The sequence below is a fragment of the Pteropus alecto genome, unplaced genomic scaffold (genome assembly GCF_000325575.1).
Source record: "Pteropus alecto unplaced genomic scaffold, ASM32557v1 scaffold164, whole genome shotgun sequence".
NCBI lineage: Eukaryota > Metazoa > Chordata > Mammalia > Chiroptera > Pteropodidae > Pteropus > Pteropus alecto.
The window spans coordinates 23,195,868-23,215,519 of record NW_006439568.1 but is presented as its reverse complement, the minus strand read 5'-3'; the positions used below and the strand labels follow the sequence as shown (position 1 = coordinate 23,215,519).

At 34.2% G+C, this 19,652-nt stretch overlaps 1 protein-coding gene and 1 pseudogene across 4 annotated transcripts in view; one reads left to right on the top strand and one right to left on the bottom strand.

Annotated features, from left to right (window-relative positions):
• The window catches only part of STK3 (serine/threonine kinase 3), a 281,612-nt gene that overhangs the window by 179,002 nt on the left and 82,958 nt on the right, over window positions 1–19,652 (bottom strand). The window lies entirely within an intron of this gene.
• LOC102896034 lies at window positions 16,430–18,026 on the top strand (annotated as a pseudogene).

Below are 19,652 nucleotides of genomic sequence, written 5' to 3'. Positions count from 1 at the left end.
TAAATGTATTGGTGTGACATTGCTTAAGAAGATTGTTTCAAGTGTACAATTCTGCAACATATCATCTGTATATTGCACTGAGTGTTCACAACCCAAAATGATCCCCTTAACCCTCTTCTACATCCCATCACCGCCCCATTCCCCTCTGGTAACCACCATACTGTTGTCTGTGTCTGGGAGTATTTCTGTTTGTCTGCTTTGTTTGTTCGTTTGTTGCTTTCAGTTTTATATCCCACATATGAGTGAAATCATATGGTCCTTGTTCTTTTCCATCTGACTTATTTCTCTTAACATGATATTCTCTAAATCCATTCACGTTATCGCAAATGGCAGTATTTCATCTTATGGCTGAGTAGTATTCCATTGTATGTGGAATACATAATACACATTATAGCAGCCAAGAGATCAAGTCTGAAAACCTTGTGATTCATATCCCATCTTCTTTATCCAATCATCCACTGAAGGACATTTAGGTTGTTTCCATGTCTTAACCACTGTGAATAATGCTGCAATGAACATAGGAATACATATAACTTTACAAATAAATTTTTTTCAGATTTTTCAGATAGATTGCTGGGTCATATGGTAACTCTATTCTTAATTTTTTGAGGAATCTCCATACTGTTTTCTATAGCGGCTGTACCAATTTACATTCCCACCCACAGCATATTAGGTTTCTTTTTCCTTACAACCCCTTCAACACTTGTTATTACTTGTCTTGTCGATAATACCATTCTAACAGGTGTGAGGTGGTATCTCATTGTGTTTTTGATTTGCATTTCCTGTATAGTTAGTGAAATTGAGTATCTTCTCATATACCTGTTGTCATTTGTATGCCTTCTTGGGAGAAGTGCATGTTCAGGTCCTCTGCCCATTTTCTAATTAATTTGTTTGTTCTTTGTTGTTGAGTTGTATGAGTTCTTTAACAATTACTATTTTTAAAATATCTTTTTTCACTGAAGATCTTTAAGAGAATTAGTCGCTAACTTCCTGGAATTATTTAAGTGTGATTCATCCTAAACAGAGAAATATAATTTTCTTGCATCTCAAGTTCTATAAATATTTAAATATAAATATTATGCATTCTCCATTTCCTCTAATCTGTATGCCTAACATCAAAAAAGTTGGATGAGCTATGGAAAACAGTATGGTGGTTCTTCAAAAAATTAAACATAGAATTAATTACCATACAATCTAGCAAATGCACTTCTAGGTATATATATCCAAAAGAATTAAAAGGAAATCAAACAGTTCATAGTTCATAGCAGCGCTATTTACAATAGTCAAAAGGTGGAAACAACCCAGGAGCCATCAACAAATGAATGAACTAACAAAATGAGATACACACATAAAATGGAATATTATTCAGCCTTAAAAAAGGAATGAAATTTTGACACATGCTACAATGTGGATGAACCTTGAAGACATTATGCTAAGTGAAAGAAGTCAGACACAAAAGGACAACATTGTATAATTCCAATTATATGAGGTGCTTAGAATAATCAAATTCATAGAAACAAAATAGAATAATGGTTACTTGGGGCTGGGGAGAGAAAGTAAGAGGCAGTTATTGCTTAATAGGTACAAAGTTTCAGTTCTAAAGGTGAATAGTGGTGATGGCTATAGAACAATGTAAACGTATTTAATGCCACTTAAAAATAGTTAAAATGGTAAATTTCATGTTAGGTACATTTTACCACAATATAAAAAAGGAAAAAAAAATTAAGTTCTGGAAATGGATGGTGATAATGGTTGTACGACAATGTCACTGAATATGTCATTGTACTATACACTTAATATTGAAATGATGGTAAATTTTGTTATATATATTTTCCAACAATTGTTTTTTAAAAATCTGAGTTAAGTCTGTCAGTAATTAATTCTGAATTACTTATTTTTAGAGCAGGTCAGAAAATAGTTTCTAAGAGGTTCTGAACACTTTGTAAGCAACTGAACCACCACTACAGCTAACCAGCACTCCTCAACTAAGCATTGTTTAGCAAAAGTACTACTGACCTTCAGTTTAAGGGCCCTAGCGACCATATATAATGTTTTATGTTGATTCTTCAGCCGTAAGTGATAGGCTCTTAAAATAGAGCACTTGATGTTCAAGGCATGAGCATGTTATAAACAGAACCTACTTTAAATCCATTTTCCTGTGGCTAATGACTGTACTTACATCCTCAATCACATTCCCTTCCACCTAGGGCCTTGTTTTACTGCTTAACATTCTTGGTCCCACCCATTTTTCATCTTTGATCCCATCCCCGGATCCTCATCTCTTTCTAAAACTAAATTCCCCTCTTCCTACTGAAACCTTTCCTCAACCCTGATACATTTAAACTTTTCCCCTAACTTTCCTCCTCTTCTTGGCTGTTAAAACCTCAAATAGAATCTACTGGTGCTGCTTCCACTTCTCTACTTCCCAGTCATTCCTTGATGCCTTCTGCCCCCTATTCAATTGAATTATACTCCTAAAAGTTAACATGAATTCCAATTTGATAATCTCTTCATACTACCTAATCTAAAGGCAAAATGTAGGACAAGCATTTATAAAAGGTCAAGCACCTCCTTCTTAAAACTCTTTTCCTTCTTGCCTGAAACACCATATCCTTCTAATTCTGTCTAGTTTTTCTTTTTCCTCCCTCCCCCAAAATCTCCAAATATAGGTACTTGTTATTATCCTTCATCCTCTTTTTCCCTCTCTCCTAGAAACTTTTCAGAACTTTTCTTCTTAAAACTTTACAAAATATCTTATAAATGCAGATTAACATCAGCACAAGAGATGCTAGAAGGAGTCAGAGAACAATTCCACTTACCCCAATAACTAATTAGCTGACAGTAAGAGGAGTGCTTCCCTATTGCACATACATAGATCAGTGTTCAAGGTTAAGAAAACCACATTTGTATGTTTTGGCAGGTGAAATTTGTGGCCACCATGAATAATGCTGCAATAAACACTGAGGTGCATATATGTTTAGAGACAAATGTTTTCAAATTTTGGGGGTCGATACTCACAAGAGGGATTGTTGGGTCATATAGTAATTCTATGCTTAGTTTTTTGAGGAACCTCCATACTATTTTCCATAGCGGCTGTACCAATTTACATTCCCACCCACAGCATATTAGGTTTCTTTTTCCTTACAACCCCTTCAACACTTGTTATTACTTGTCTTGTCGATAATACCATTCTAACAGGTGTGAGGTGGTATCTCATTGTGTTTTTGATTTGCATTTCCTGTATAGTTAGTGAAATTGAGTATCTTCTCATATACCTGTTGTCATTTGTATGCCTTCTTGGGAGAAGTGCCTGTTCAGGTCCTCTGCCCATTTTCTAATTAATTTGTTTGTTCTTTGTTGTTGAGTTGTATGAGTTCTTTAACAATTACTATTTTTAAAATATCTTTTTTCACTGAAGATCTTTAAGAGAATTAGTCGCTAACTTCCTGGAATTATTTAAGTGTGATTCATCCTAAACAGAGAAATATAATTTTCTTGCATCTCAAGTTCTATAAATATTTAAATATAAATATTATGCATTCTCCATTTCCTCTAATCTGTATGCCTAACATCAAAAAAGTTGGATGAGCTATGGAAAACAGTATGGTGGTTCTTCAAAAAATTAAACATAGAATTAATTACCATACAATCTAGCAAATGCACTTCTAGGTATATATATCCAAAAGAATTAAAAGGAAATCAAACAGTTCATAGTTCATAGCAGCGCTATTTACAATAGTCAAAAGGTGGAAACAACCCAGGAGCCATCAACAAATGAATGAACTAACAAAATGAGATACACACATAAAATGGAATATTATTCAGCCTTAAAAAAGGAATGAAATTTTGACACATGCTACAATGTGGATGAACCTTGAAGACATTATGCTAAGTGAAAGAAGTCAGACACAAAAGGACAACATTGTATAATTCCAATTATATGAGGTGCTTAGAATAATCAAATTCATAGAAACAAAATAGAATAATGGTTACTTGGGGCTGGGGAGAGAAAGTAAGAGGCAGTTATTGCTTAATAGGTACAAAGTTTCAGTTCTAAAGGTGAATAGTGGTGACGGCTATAGAACAATGTAAACGTATTTAATGCCACTTAAAAATAGTTAAAATGGTAAATTTCATGTTAGGTACATTTTACCACAATATAAAAAAGGAAAAAAAAATTAAGTTCTGGAAATGGATGGTGATAATGGTTGTACGACAATGTCACTGAATATGTCATTGTACTATACACTTAAAAATATTGAAATGGTAAATTTTGTTATATATATTTTCCAACAATTGTTTTTTAAAAATCTGAGTTAAGTCTGTCAGTAATTAATTCTGAATTACTTATTTTTAGAGCAGGTCAGAAAATAGTTTCTAAGAGGTTCTGAACACTTTGTAAGCAACTGAACCACCACTACAGCTAACCAGCACTCCTCAACTAAGCATTGTTTAGCAAAAGTACTACTGACCTTCAGTTTAAGGGCCCTAGCGACCATATATAATGTTTTATGTTGATTCTTCAGCCGTAAGTGATAGGCTCTTAAAATAGAGCACTTGATGTTCAAGGCATGAGCATGTTATAAACAGAACCTACTTTAAATCCATTTTCCTGTGGCTAATGACTGTACTTACATCCTCAATCACATTCCCTTCCACCTAGGGCCTTGTTTTACTGCTTAACATTCTTGGTCCCACCCATTTTTCATCTTTGATCCCATCCCCGGATCCTCATCTCTTTCTAAAACTAAATTCCCCTCTTCCTACTGAAACCTTTCCTCAACCCTGATACATTTAAACTTTTCCCCTAACTTTCCTCCTCTTCTTGGCTGTTAAAACCTCAAATAGAATCTACTGGTGCTGCTTCCACTTCTCTACTTCCCAGTCATTCCTTGATGCCTTCTGCCCCCTATTCAATTGAATTATACTCCTAAAAGTTAACATGAATTCCAATTTGATAATCTCTTCATACTACCTAATCTAAAGGCAAAATGTAGGACAAGCATTTATAAAAGGTCAAGCACCTCCTTCTTAAAACTCTTTTCCTTCTTGCCTGAAACACCATATCCTTCTAATTCTGTCTAGTTTTTCTTTTTCCTCCCTCCCCCAAAATCTCCAAATATAGGTACTTGTTATTATCCTTCATCCTCTTTTTCCCTCTCTCCTAGAAACTTTTCAGAACTTTTCTTCTTAAAACTTTACAAAATATCTTATAAATGCAGATTAACATCAGCACAAGAGATGCTAGAAGGAGTCAGAGAACAATTCCACTTACCCCAATAACTAATTAGCTGACAGTAAGAGGAGTGCTTCCCTATTGCACATACATAGATCAGTGTTCAAGGTTAAGAAAACCACATTTGTATGTTTTGGCAGGTGAAATACATTTTAAATGAAAAAACATTTAGAATGTTTTTTTTTAAATAATTGTACTGCTAGAAGGAAGTATCTAACAATCTGTTCGTTATTAATTGCATGTTTTCTGATATGGTTAATTATTTAGGCTTCATGCAATCATTCAGTTGATTAAGACTGCTAATTGATACAAAATAAAAGATAGGATGTATGCATTGCAGTGTAAATGTCAGTTTCTTAAGGCTCAAAAATAATTTCTTCTGGAAGAGTTTCAAAATGTTCATGTAGAAATAATATTTGTAGAAAAGTAACAGAAAAATGAAATCCATTGAGAATTGATATTATACCCTAATTTAAAGATTGTCAGAATATTTTCATTATTTAAAAGTATAATTTGTGATGAGTAATAATTTATTGGATCAAAAATCAAGACCAAGGACATTTTTACACACTTAGGATTTTCGGCTAGCAATGGTTTTTTACCTAAGTTGCTCCCTTTTGCCCTAAAAACAGAAAGCATTCATTTTAAAGCTCTATTATAAAAGCAGAATGTAAAGAAAATTATTTCATTTAAGAAATTTTAAAAATATTTTAAAGCTCAAAAAATTTAAGGATATGGGGAAATTATCAAGATGCGATATGCTAAATGAAAAATGAAAATTACAAAAACAATATAATCTCATAATTCCCATTTTTAAAAAACAGTATGTTCTCATGGGCATGATATATATGCAAGCAAACAGGAATATCATACATAAAATGTTAATTGTAAATCTCCACATAGAACAAACCAAGTGCAAGTGATTTTTATTTTCTTCTTTACACTTTGCTTTCTTACTTTATACCTTCCTTCCTTTCCATGGCAAATAATATATTTGTAGTTGGGCTTCCTGAAAGAATAAACTCTATATTCCATTCAATTTTCTGCCTCATTTTGACAGTGTGGGTGAAGAGGAATTTTCCACTCAAATGGCTAACCTTGTAATCAGCTCTTTGTTCTGCTTCTGTAGACCTGCTTGCCACATAGGCTGAAGGGCAGGGTGACCTCAAGATCAACTGAAGGCTCACTCTCCCCTTTATTTGTTCTGTCTAGACAACAGATGCATCCCCTTTGCTTGTTAAGTTCTATAAAAGTAAAGTTACCCCTGAGTTCGGGGCCCAGATCTTCAGAGCACTAGCTCTTCTGTGGGATCGTTAGCATAAAAAACCTGAGTTCTCCAACTCTCTGAGTGGTGCCTGGTTTCTCGCCAGTCTGATTTTTCTGTAACATAGGAAAAGACATCTTCTGAAGCTATACAGAGTAGCCTTTTATCATTGTCAATGTTCTCATGTACCTGATCCATCAATAAATCCTGTTAATCCCCTTTCAAATTATACCAGAAACCAACTACTTCTCACAATCTTCACTGCTTCTAACATCCTCATCCAAGTCACCATCATTTCCTCCTTGGTTTATACAAGTCTCCTACCCTAGTTTATTTGATTCTACCCTTATAACTCTTCAGGATATTCTTATGTCACTCTTCTACTCAGATATCCTCAGTGACTTCTCAACTCCTTTGAAATAAAAGCCTAGGCATTTACTGTAACCTTCAAGTCTCCATGATCTGTACTAGGAGTTGTCAGGTACATTCCATCTTAAGGACCACTGAACTTGTAGGCAGTTGACTCTACCTAGTACATTCTCCACCTAGATATTCTCATTTCCCTCAAGTTTTTATTCAAGTGTCATCTTCTCAGTGAGGCCTTCACTGGCAATCCAACACATCAACTACTCCACTCCACCCTTGAGATTTCCTATTTCATTTCCCTGCTTTATTTTTCTACTATAGGACTTGTTACCATCTAACATACTAGATTTGTTTTTATTTCTCTTCTTTATTCTCTCTCCCCCTTATTAGATAAGCTCAAAACCAGTAAATTCTTCTTTTTTTACTGCTGCATCCTTAGCACCTAGAACAGTCCCTAACACATAGTAAGTGCTCAGCAAATATCTGCTGAATGAATTTAATCTTTTGTAAAGGCAAAGCTTTCTGATCACAGTAAAAGTTGGTTCACGAAATGTCAAAAAATGACAGCAACTCATTTATTCATATTTAGAAAATCAATACTTAAAATGACTTTACAAAGGGCTAAAACAGCTATGGTAAACAATAATGTAGTCATATTTTTCCAAGCCTAAAAGGAAGCATCTAAGATCTTCCCTTCAAAATTTAGGAGTAAAATTATGACCCGATTTGATATATCAATTGGACTCTAGGGGATCCAAGTGATCGATCATTGCTGTTACTGTTGATAAGTAAGCAATATTGTCTAAAACCATACTGTTACTCTTCTAAGTTTTCCACTAGAATATTCAATTCCGGTCTATGAGGCTGGATATAAAACTTTCCTTATGTATAAACAAAAACGAGCTGAATATTCTTACTACTATACACCTGAATATCTGTTATCTAAAAGATCTTGAAATATTTTATAAACATCAATCAATTCTGTGTAAAGAAAGCTAAAGGGGACTAGGCAATTAGATACTGTGAAAAAATAAAAGCAATCAGAAGAAATACAGTCCATGGTGGCAGTGACACAAAGCTAAGCAGGAGGTATGGATAATCTGGGTAAGTGCCATGGAAAAATAAATATCATGATTGGACTTGAGGCAAATGGAAACAGTTCAAATTGGCTTCGTACAGTACTGTGTGGAACATATGATGTCCATATGTCCATTACCAACAAACTAAAACATGGAAAATAACAAAAGCCAATGCTGTGATGGCTGTAAGAACACACCCAATGCCAGTCTCTACCACACCACAGCAGCATAACTTACTACAGCTGCCAGGTAAGTTGGATAAGAAGTCAAAAGCAATAAGAAAAGAGACGAGGAAAGACCTAACTCTAAACTGTTCTCTTTTCCTAAAGAAGAAAAGCTGGGATATATACTACAAAGTAGTAGAATGTGGCCACAATAAAGGCTGAAAAGTAAAGCATTTTTTTTCTATAGACAATTTCCAAAAGTATATAAAGTACTTTAAAGAGGTCAGCATTTTATCTGAAATTACAAATGATTTAAAATCTAAAGAACTAAATTCCATCTTATTCCACTCTTCAGAGTAGAACAAAATGAAATAACACATCCAAGTTTAAAAATATTGCAAACATGACCTTAGAACTAAAACAAACTGACTATCTTTGGGGAAGACTGGGAATCCGTTACATATTATATCAGTGCTAACAAGTCTACCAAATTTTTGTTTTATATTCTCTAACTCCCAAAGTGATTCATCTTATGATACAATCATAGTTGATATAAAAGAAGTAATATTTAGGCAAATGTCGTGAAGGACCAATTTACACAGCAAAGCCAAAACTATAAAAAAAACCTAAAAAAAAAAACAATAATATCATCTTAGAGCCTATGTGGTAGTCCTGACATTTTTGACCAATCAAAACAAGATCTTCCCAGTCAGATGAACTGCATAAAAATAACCTCAGCTCTAATTCAGAAATTTATTGGTTGTCACTCACTGAAACTATATAGTAATAAAACATAGCAGTTAAAAATACATAACTATTTTATAGTAAATATCAATGTCATTCCTGTCTCGACCCAACTTCCCATTCTACCCCCAAACCCCAAAACTTAAAACCAAGTACAATTTCTTGAGTAGCTGGACTGTGGTTAAGGAAAGGAAGCTATGCTTGTTTGTATGGAATCTGCCATTTCCTCCCTGCCAAAACACTTGTTTAAAAAGACATGTAATATTTCTATTAAATTGTAAATGCAGCCGACAAGGAAATGGCCTACTGGCAGTGTATTACCTTTGTGGCAGTGCCAGGAGGCCTACAGCAAAATAGTGCACATGATAATTTCAGTATGCATTCCCAAGTAACAAAATTGTGCTTTACATAAATACCACAGAACCTGAGTAAGATCCAGAAAAAGCAATGAAAATTTGCCCAAGCTTTCATGCTTGCCTATATCAATTGTATGTCATAACTAAAGCAAAATAGAAAAGCATCTACATATGTCCAAGAAGCTTGTGAAGTTAGATCATATAACCCTGGGAAAACTATTGCAACTTAAATCTGTGTATTTCTTGTTAACCACTGTAACAACTCACTAATAAAAATTAAGAAAAACTGTGGGTATCAAATGAACCAAAATGTACTAACTACATACAATTCCTTAAAGACCATAATGCAACTTATTAACAGGAACATATGTTCAGTGTAAGCCACAATTGTTGTGTTAAATTACTTCTTCCTTTGATATCATTCATTTGATTACAGAATTTAAGAGATTCACAAACCCTCCAATTAAAATGGTGACCTTCAGTTTATAAGTCACTTATTGCAATGCTTATAAAGTCACCTCTGATCATTTATCCCTTACCGTTCATTACATAGCACAACTACATGTAATTATGCTATTTAAATGATTCCAGATGTAATAAAGATGAGTCTATGTATATAAAAGTTTATTGAAAACTAAGTTAACATAATCAAATCATTAATCTATAATTAATATAGGCCTTTAAGGCAGCTAAAGAGTTCTATCCTGCAGAAATTGAACTAAAATACAATTTTTTTAAGTCAGGCATATCTTATCTACCTTCATTTTTTGAAATGTCTGTCCAACCATAATTTCAAAAGTCAAATTTGCTCTAGATAGCATTTCCTCCGAAAATATTATGAATTTTTAAATGTTATACACTTGAAATTACAGAGTCCTCACTTGCCCTCAGATACCTCCCAAACTCCCAACACACAGACACCTAGATATTTGTCTTCTAAAATAAATGCCAGCTCAGGTTTTTAACCTAAATGGTTTCTATGACTGGTTTAAAAACAAAACAAAACTTATTAAGATCAATATAGTAAGTCTATAATTTTAAAACATAAGTCTTCAACAAGACTTAACAATTATATCCCCATTAGCAAATCAAAACCACTGTCCAGAGGCCACCACTAAGAGTGCTCACGCTAGTCTTTCTGATCTCCTTCAACAAGGGAACAGGATCTAAAGTACAAAAACAAAAAACAAAACAAAAACAAAAAACCATGAATTATATCAATTTAAAATTTTAATTTAAAATAAATAAACTGCACTCACTAAGTTTGAAAGTCAAGCTATAAGTAAGTAATGATAGGCCTTTCAAGTTGTATTTGATTAGCATTTACTTATTTTCATTTTTCAGTTTATTTCACTGACTCTTACTCTGTTATAAGCACAAAAATTTATTATTGTAAGAAAGAATGTGAGCTTGCCAGATTTCAATATTAATACCACAAAAGTATCTTTGAGATAAGAAAGGAACTCAAGCATATATTGAACAAAAATACTTATTGGATGTTCTTATACTTGTATAATTCACTCTGCTAGGTTCAATTAGACACACAAAAATGAAACACACTTGCATTTAACACTTGGATTTAGTAGGGAAAATAAAACAACTACAGAGTAACTATGATAAGACACAGCAAGTTAAAAAGTGCCACAAGAAAGTCATAGAAAAGGTGATATGAGAATTCAAAGGAAAAAGTTTTTTTAAATCAGTGGAATGAGGAACTTTGGACAGTAACTAGCCATATCTAAAACTACCCTTCCCAGAAGTAAAAGATATTAGGGAAAGGGAATCATAGATGCCATATATATGTATGGTGACAAGGGGAGTTGACTCTGGGTGGTGAACATGCAATGCAACATCTGTATATTGCATTGCATGTTCACCACCCAGAGTCAACTCTCCTTGTCACCATACATTTCATCCCTTTTACTCTTCTCTACCTCCCCCCACTCCCCTTTCCTTCTGATAACTACTATACTGTTGTGTCTAAGAGTTTGTTTGGCTTTCAGTTTTATATCCCACATATAAGTGAAATTATATGGCTCTCAACTTTTTCTAACTGACTTATTTCACTTAGCATGACCTCAAGATCTATCCATGTGATCACGAATGGCAGTATTTCATCTTTTCTTATGGCTGAGTAGTATTCCATTGTATATATGTACCACTCTTCTTTATCCAGTCATCTGTCATAGGACACTTTGGCTTTTTCTATGTCTTGGCCACCGTGATTAATGCTGCTATGAACATTGAGGTGCATATATCTTTATGGATAAATGCTTTCAAATTTGGAGGATAAATACTCAGAAGAGAGATTGCTGGGTCATATGATAATTCTATTCTTAATTTTTTGAGGAACTTCCATACTGTTTTCCATAGTGACAATTGACATTCCCACCAGCAGTGAACAAGGGCTCCCTCTTTCCCACCATCTCTCCAACACTTGTTACTACTACTTGTCCTGTTGATGACAGCCATTGTAAGGTGTGAAGTGGTATCTCACTGCGGTTTTTGTTTGCATTTACCAAACAGCTAGTGAAGCTGAGCATCTTTTCATATGTCTCTTGGCCATTTGTACATCTTCTCAGGAGTTGTGTCTACTCAGGTCCTCTGCCAATTTTTTAACTGGATTGTTTCTTTCATTGTTGAGTTGTATGAGTTCTTTGGATATTTTGGATATTAGCCCCTAACTGAAGGCACTGTTTGCAAATATCTTCTCCCATGTAGATGGTTGCTTCTTTGTTTTGTTGACGGTTTCTTTTGCTGTGAAGAAGCTTTTAGTTTGATATAGTCCCATTCACTTATTTTTGCTTTTACTACCCTTGCCTCTTAGGTCAAATTCATAAAATTCTAAGGCCAAGGTCCATGAGTTTGGTACCTATGTTTCCTTCTATGTATTTTATTGTTTCAGGTCTTATATTTAGGTCTTTGCTCCATTTTGAGTTAATTTGTATATAGTTGACAAGTAGCTGTCTAGTTTCATCTTTTTGCATATGGCTTTTCAATTTTCACAGCACCGTTTATTGAAGAAGATTTTCTTTTTCCATTGTGTTTTTGGCTCACCTGTCAAAAATTATTTATCCATATATATGGGGATTTATTTCTGAGCCTTTGATTCTGTTCGATTGGTCTATGTGTCTGTTTTTCTGTCATTGTTAAGCTGTTCTGATTACTGTCACTGTGTAGTATAATTTGAAGTCAGGAAGTGTGTCCTTTTTTCTCAGGATTGCTTTGGCTGTTTGGGATCTTTTGTGGTTCCGTACAAATCTGATGTTTTTTCTATTTCTTTAAAAAATGCCAGTGGAATTTTGATGGAGATTGCATTAAATATGTACATTGTTTTGGGTAATATGAGCATTTTAACTATGCTGATTCTTCCAATTCATGAACATGGAATATACTTCTATTTCTTTGTGTCTTCAACTTCTTTTAATGATGCCTTGTCGTTTTCAATGTATAGGTCCTTCATATCCTTTAAGTTTATTCCCAGGTATTTTATTATTTTTGTTGCAATTGCAAAAGGAATCTTTTTTTTTTTTTTCATTTTTCTGAAATTTTACTGTTAGTGCACAGGAACAAAAGGAATTTTTATTTTTGTACGCTGATTTTTGTATCCTGCAACTTCATTATAGTTGTTTATTGTTTCTAATAGTTTTTTGGTGGACTTTTTAGGTTTTTCTATGTGAAGAAAAATGTCATCTACAAAAAGTGATCATTTTACTCCTTCATTCCTAATTTGGGTGTCTTTTAATTCTTTCTCTAGCCTGATTGTTCCGGGTAGGTCTTCTAATAAATACTGTGTTGAATAATGGTGGGAATGAGGGCATCTTTGTCTTGTTCTTGATCTTAAAAGCTTTCAGATTTTTACTATTGAGTATGATATTAGTTGAAGGTTTGTCATATATGGCCTTTATTATGTTAAGGTACTTTCCTTCTATACCCATTTTATTAAGTGTTTTCATCATAAATGGGTGTTATATCTTGTCAATGCTTTTTCTGCAAATATTGATATGATCATATGACTTTTATCCTTTATGTTGTGTATCACATTCATCGATTTGCATATGTTAAACCATCCTTGGCCCCTGGAATGAACCTCATTTGATTGTGACATATAATCTTTTCAATGTACTGTTGTATTCAATTTGCTAGTCTTTGGTTTAGGATTTTTACATGTGTAGTCATCAGAGATATTGGTCTACAGTTTTCTTTGTGTTTATCCTTGTCAGGTTTTGGTATCAGGGTAATGTTGGCCTCATAAAATGAGTTAGGAAGTATTGCCTCTTATTCAATTTTTTGGATATGATTAAAGGACAGGTACTAAATCATCTTTTAATGTTTGGTAGAATTCACGAGTGAAGCCATCTGGTCCTGGACTTTTACTTTTTGTGAGGTTTTTGACGACTGTTTCAATTTCCTTACTGTTTATCAGTCTATTTATAGACTTTCCAGTTCTTTATGCTTCAGTCTAGGAAAGTTACATATTTCCAAGAATTTGTTCATTTCTTCTAGGTTATTGAATTTGGTGGTATATAGTATTTCATAGTATTCTTGAACAGCCCTTTGTACTTCTGTGGTGTCCATCGTAACTTCTCTTTCATTTCTGATTTTATCACTTTTCTCTTTTTTCCTTAGTGAGTCTAGCCAGGGATCTGTCAATTTTTTAAATCTTTTAAATGAAACAGTTCTTTTTTACATTAATTTTTTCTATTGTCTTTTTGTTCTCTATTTCACATAATTCTACTCTGCTTTTTATTATTTCCTTCCTTCTGCTAACTTTAGTCTTCATCTGCTCTTTTTTTAGTTCTTTAAGATATAATGTTAGGTTATTTGGGGGTTTTCTTGTTTCTTGAGATAGGCCTGTAACGATATAAACTTATTATTGCTTTTACTGCATCCCAAAAGTTTTGATATGTTGTATTGTCATTCTCATTTGTCTTTATATATCTTCTGATCTCTCCTTTCATTTCTTTTTTGACCCAGTTGTTTGTTAGTAGCATGTTGTTTAATCTCACATACTTGTAGTTTTTCCCGCTTTTTTTGCAGTTGATCTTCAGGTTCAAAGCACTGTGGTCAGATAATATGCCTGGTATGATTTCAATCTTCTTAAATATGTTGAGGCTAGTTTTGTGTCCCAACATATGGTCTATCCTTGACAATGTTCCATGTGCTTAGAGAAGAATGCGTAATCTGGTATTCTGAAATGAAAGGCTCTGTAAATGTCAATTATGTCCATTTGGTCTAATGTGTCATTTAAGGTCAATATTTTCTTATTGATTTTCTGTTTGGATGATCTATCCATGGCTGTCAATGGAGTATTTAGGTTCCCTACTACAATTGTGGTTTTGTCAGTTTCTCCCTTTCCTTCTGTTAGTAGTTCTTTTATATATTTTGGTGCTCCCTGATTGAGTGTATATATATTGATAAATGTTACGTCTTCTTTATGTATTGTCCCCTATATCATTATAAAATGTCCGTCTTTGTTTCTTGTTACCTTTTTTACTTTGAAATTTATTTTGTCAGATATAAGTACGACTACATTTGCTTTTTCTCTGGATTTCATTTGCACAGTTCTCAATCTTTTGGGGTAAAAAAACCCTTGTGTCAAGAAGTCTTTATTTTCATTTGATAAAAATTATGAACTCTTTCACCAGAAAAAAATGCACAAACACCAATATTTAAATGCAGTTTCAGAGGTTCCATTAACTGAATTGTCTGCCCCAGAAAAAGTTCATTCTGCTCTCTTGTAAATCAAGGTTTCCATCACTGTGCCAGTATATAGTAAAAATGAAGTAGAAAACATCTATACATCCCGGTTCGACCTGAAGTTAGGTAAGAGAGAGTCCCACACGTATCCCTGTCTTCGTGGGTTCATTTCTATATTGTTTCCATTAGAGGCTCTAGAAGTCATCTCAGCAGCCATAAGCAACGGCTTAAAAGTTTTCAGCAACCTCCCCTGGCTTGCAATAAACTCCTTTGGGTATGGTGTAAAGTCTCAATATCTCCAACTCTACTGGACACCCTGAAACAATGCCAAGTGATGTTAAAGCAACTGCCTGATCCTTTCTACAGCCAAAAGCTCCTTAAGTAATGATGGTAAATATTATTAGATAGGCACCCTCTGCAGAAACTTAAACTAATTTATTATCTCAATGTGAGACTTGAAAAGCAACTTAATAATGCTACATAATATTTCTATAATACTTAGCATTTTACATGTATTGCTCATTTACATTATATTATCTGATCTTCACAACTCTGTGAACTAGACACATAAGAGTGCTTTACAATTAATTTGTAGATATCAAAATTGTTTCAGGACTTACAAGTCTCAAACAGCAGGTCATACCCCTACTATGAGGCAAAAATGAAAGCATTTATGGCATCAGAAAAATTCAGATTTCCATAGCCTAGTTCGGTGATTTTTTTTTTCTTCTACAAATCCAAGTTACAAACTAATACTGGTCATGAAACTAATTTACAGATTTGAACCTTCACATTTTTTTCTTTAATAAAAGGATGAAATAGAATAGAAGGAAAGAAAACAGAAATAATTGTGATAGAACATAAATCAGAGTGGATCATAATAGTAAAGATAAGTACTCTTTTATGCACGTTTCGTTTCAGTGGTGTGTATATATACACATAGAGTCGCCATATAAATACATTTCATACTGTGGATCACAGTCAAAAAAGTCTGAAATGAAATGCCATCTTTCAATCATTAGTAAATCAATTTAAATTGTCTCCATTAAACACTCTCACACAGATACAGAGAAATACTGTCTTTGTCAGTATCCCACACAAAAAAATCTTAGAAAGGTGGATTCTAATGTAGTTCTTTCTTAGCAACTCTTACTCTGAGCAATACTTAAAGAAATATGTCTCTAAAACTATAATTCAAATTCATGTAATTTGTATGTCAGTATGAAAATGATGATTGCTTCCTCAATAGTTACCAAAGTAATCACGTTTTTGGAGCACTTGGCAACACCAATATCAAGGTTTGAATATAAATTAATGGTGGGAATTTGTCCTCCCGTGAAACCCTTGGGAGAGACCCCAAGAGGCTCAACCAAGAGAAGTTGAAATGTGTTTACTCTGTTTCCCTTGCTTGTTCACCTCTTCAAAAATAATAACTCCGCTGACAGAAATATGTTAAAACTGTCACTGTAATAAACTTTAATCCCCAATTTAGGAGCAAGAATGCCTGGTACTCCCACATGTATTAGGACCACAAAGCAGAAAAACTCTAACGTTCAAATTGAGTGAAAAACCATATGTCCTCGAAGTAGTATTGAAACTCTCCAATGACCCAATTTGCCCCACTCCTCGGCTATTTCTGAACTGAAAGTATGGTTAATAGAATCAAAGTATCATATAAAATAATCAGGCAGAAAAATGTAGGGAACAAGGAAGAAAAAAAGGCAATATGAAAAGAACAAAAAGCACAGGGAAAGAAAAGCAAGGGTGGGAAGGGGAGCATGTAAGCATTCATGTACACATGCTGTCAGGGGACAGGGAACAAAGGAAGTAAAGGCGGGAATAAGAAGAGGGAAAAAATGGAATATGAGGATAGGCAGACAGGAATAACAGAATTTGCAAGACAATATGAGTGTCAATCCCAAAAGCCCACTTTGCCCCAAAGCATCCAATTCTAGGGAGCTTTCACCAGTGCCTGAGATGTATGGGACTGAAAAAAATTATGCATCCTTGCAAATGCCATCTGCTAAGATACTCCACATGGAGACATTTCTCTCCTCTTCTTTCCTGTATGGATCTGCTTATTCAGAACAGCCCTGATTCCTCCACCCAGTCTCAGCATAATATTATCTACTTCTTTAGAGAACAGCACAGTGAAGAAAAGAAGGTCCAGGTCAAGAAACAGAAGATCAGAACCATTTTCTCACAGAATCAGCTCTGTGTACTCATGAGAGATTTCAGAGATAGAAATATCTCAGCCTCCAACAGATGCAAGAACTTTCCAACATCCTGAACCTTAGCTAAGAACAGATTAAGACCTGGTTCCAGAACCAGAGAATGAAAGTAAGAGGTAGCAGAAATATAACTGGCCAAAGAATAGCAACTGTGTGACTTGGAAGGGTTAAGCAACTACAGCTTACCCGGGCATCCCTTCCTGTCACCAGGGATGTCTGGTGAATGCTTCTGGAAACCTTTCAATGTGGAGCAACCAGAACTGCAATAACTCAACTTGGGAAACCATACCTGAACAGTCAATCTTGGAGCTACCATTCCTGGAACAGTGAGACTTGGTGCCCCCAAGTCTTGATTAACCAGGCTTGGAACAACCAGGCCTGGAACAATCAGCTCTACAGCTGTGGAGAGGAAGCCCCGCAGCCCCAGATCCACTTCCAGCAAAATCGTCCTATCAGTGATTTGGACACCACCTTGGAAATTTCTGGGGAAAGCTATGATGTAATACGGCAAAGTCTTAAGTACTGTAGTGCCTGGCAAACCATGCATTGATTTCCAAATTATTTTATGAACATACAGCCTGAAGATGTGTGACGATGGGTATACTTTTCAATCAATTTGGGCTGCGGCTAGGATTTTTCTATGTGTATCTGCCTTGATCTCCTGCTTCTCATTAGGCCTCTAGTGTCAATTTGGAGAATTGAGAATGGGGTACAAATGGAGTCTAATCAAAGAGGTTTTCTGTGGCCTTACTGCTATAGAAAAAATAATAAAAGGTGTCTCTAGCTATAGATATGTAGATATAATACTATTTTGGATATTATCTTTAGGATCTAGAATCTTAACCTTGAGAATAGAAAGTCAAAGCACAAAGATGTGTTATGAAGATGTATGATAAGAAAATTATTCATATTTTCTGGGGTTGGGAGACTTGTTAAAAATCTCAATTCAGGTGAAAAGTTAAGCTATAATGTGCTTTACTGATTTCCTCTGCCCCTTTTGCTGCTTTACTACAGCCCTTAATTTGTAAAAGATGTTTTGTATTTTGAGGTACCATGATAATAGTATCATTTTGGCTGGTTAGTTTATAAGTTTAAGTACCAATAAATAAAACATCTATTTACAAAAAAAAATGAGAGATGAGGATAAATTCAAGGGAGAAAAACAAGTGATATATGTAATGGCAAAGTAATAAAATTCTCTTCTATAGCCATATGATCCTATATAATTTGTAATATACATATATAATTGAATAAAAGTTACAGTATATGGTCTTATATTCTGAATACATATCTACCCTACACACACACACGAAAAGCTAAATAATTCCAACTTTAGAATACTAGTTATCATTGTACTAGAAGTTCCAAGAGAATAGGAAACACGTCTGTTCTGCTTACCACTACATCTTTAAAGTCCAACTGGTACATGATAAATGTGCATGAAATATCTGTAGAAAGAAATAAAGGAAAGGGGAACAAAGTAAAAGAATACAGGAAGAAAATTCTAGGGTACTTGTCTTCAAAAATCAAACATCCATAGTTAGATGACATTTAGTTTCTCTGATGCAAAATAACCAATGTACGACAGCAGATATACTCTCCAACTGGTCCAAAGGATGATTTCCCTGTCCCCATATTAGAATATGCATTTCTTCCACTTTTACATTAATACTAAATCAAAAATATTTTAATATGAATGATTAAATTTCGTATCAATAACATAGATATGTCCCACCATAAAAATATCCACAACTACATGGCATAGAAGTTGAGAGTTGTTCTCATTACTAAAGAAATTAAAAATTATTTTAAAAAAATAATATCCAAAGAATTTAAAATACTGATTACAAACATTAAATATTTCTACAACTTCAGAACACAGCTACTGCATAAAGCAAAGTAATACATATAATTAACTACAAATAAGCAATCCTCTACTTGTAGACTTGCGAGTTATTTGCACATAAACAGGGAGTAAAAACCATCTGACTCAAAGGCCTCCCAAAAGACTGATTACAAAGCTAGAATTAAGGGAAACTTAGATTGAGTATAAGATTGGGGTGCAAAAAGTGATAGGGGGACAGCTGGGAGGACAATTAAGAGGCAGTAAAAAGTCAAAGGATTCGGAAACCTCAGCCAGCAAAGATAAAAAGGCAGATAAATAATGGAGAAAATTTAAAAAAAAAAAAAAAACGAGACCGGCAACTCAACAACAAAAATACAAACAACTCAATTTCAAAATGGACAAAGAACCTGAATGGACATTTCTCCAAAGAAGATACAAGTATGGACAATAAACCACATTAAAAGATGTTCAAATTCACTAGTTATTAGGGAAATGCAAATCAGAACCACAATGAGATACCACTTCACACCCATTATAATGGGTATTATCAAAAAGATAGAAAATAAGTGCTGGCAAGAATGTGGAGAAACTGGAACCCTGTGCACTGATGGTGTGAATGTAAAATGGTACAGCCATTGTGAAAAACAGTCCAGAGGTTCCTAAAAA